The 1165-nt window shown below is 39.9% G+C and overlaps 1 non-coding gene across 1 annotated transcript; it reads left to right on the forward strand.

Annotated features, from left to right (window-relative positions):
• The first annotated feature begins 537 nt into the window (after positions 1–537).
• Positions 538–626, forward strand: Trnay-gua (transfer RNA tyrosine (anticodon GUA)). The gene is given in 2 exon segments: positions 538–574; positions 591–626. It is a non-coding gene; the product is annotated as a tRNA-Tyr (tRNA).
• The last annotated feature ends 539 nt before the right edge of the window (positions 627–1165 follow it).

Raw genomic sequence — 1165 nt, forward strand, 5'->3', positions numbered from 1 at the left:
GTCCATGGCATTTGGTGATTGCAGGTTTCATATGCTCGGTGAGTATCCTGCAGTAATATATGCATAACAAATTAACAAGGATAAAAGTAATGGACGTCTGAAAGGAAATATATTTAACAAAGGGATATTTTTCAGGCAGTACTGTGTTTCTGTTTCATACTTATCAACGTGCGACGAACGCTGGAGGTGAGATGGAGCAGAAGGGATCATGCATGGCTGAGTGTGGCAGCCAAAATAAGTTGAGTCTGCTGACTTGATGTGTCAGTCAAAACGCAGGACATCTGGTTTCGCTCAAGTCGTAAGTGCTGGCCAAACATCCAGGTACGCAGTTCCCTTACTGTATATGAATAGGTAAGCTCCAAAGATTGTTACTCCCCTTATCAGCACATTCCAAGCCCTTGTCCAACACACTACGTGATTAACTTTTGTAATTACTAAAAATTTTCCACCATTAATGTTAATATATTCGTCACAAGAATGTAACACATCAACCAATCACAAAATTAAAGTTTTAAGAATGTGCTTTCACTACCAATTCCTTCGATAGCTCAGTTGGTAGAGCGGTGGACTGTAGTGGTTAAGAAGCAGATATCCATAGGTCACTGGTTCGAATCCGGTTCGAAGGAGTGCTATTTTTTTTTTTTTTTTTCCCCAAGGAGTAAGCTGTTAACATATCTGGTTGCTGTCATCTCCTTATGTCCATTTCCGAGCCTGTCCGGCAGCGCCATATGCCCTCCTGTTGCGGCAACAATTTCTTCCAATAAATCAATTACTCTTTGTATATCACCTGCGTCATCTTTCTGAAGTTTTCCTGTAAGGATCCTACTCACATTTCTCAACTTGCTTATTATCGGGATGCGTGACGCACACAGGTGTATCACATATTTCTGCTGTTTGAATAATAAATATTGCCTCATATTTATCAATAATTCCATGCAAATCAAAAATTTAGATTTTTCAGATTTGCCAAGGAGAAGTCAAGTCCTGTATGGGGAGCTTAGCATTTTGCATTGTGCTAAAATTATCTTCTTAGATAAATACTTGAGCACCTCTGAGGCCTCCAAAGAATATTAAGTATTACTTATGCCAAGTCTTGGTGGTAGGAACTGTGTGGATTGAGACAGATGGTGGCTTGACAATTGCTGGCGTTGCAGTGTTGATCTTA

Source organism: Scylla paramamosain, chromosome 3, assembly GCF_035594125.1.
Source record: "Scylla paramamosain isolate STU-SP2022 chromosome 3, ASM3559412v1, whole genome shotgun sequence".
Taxonomy (NCBI): Eukaryota; Metazoa; Arthropoda; class Malacostraca; order Decapoda; family Portunidae; genus Scylla; species Scylla paramamosain.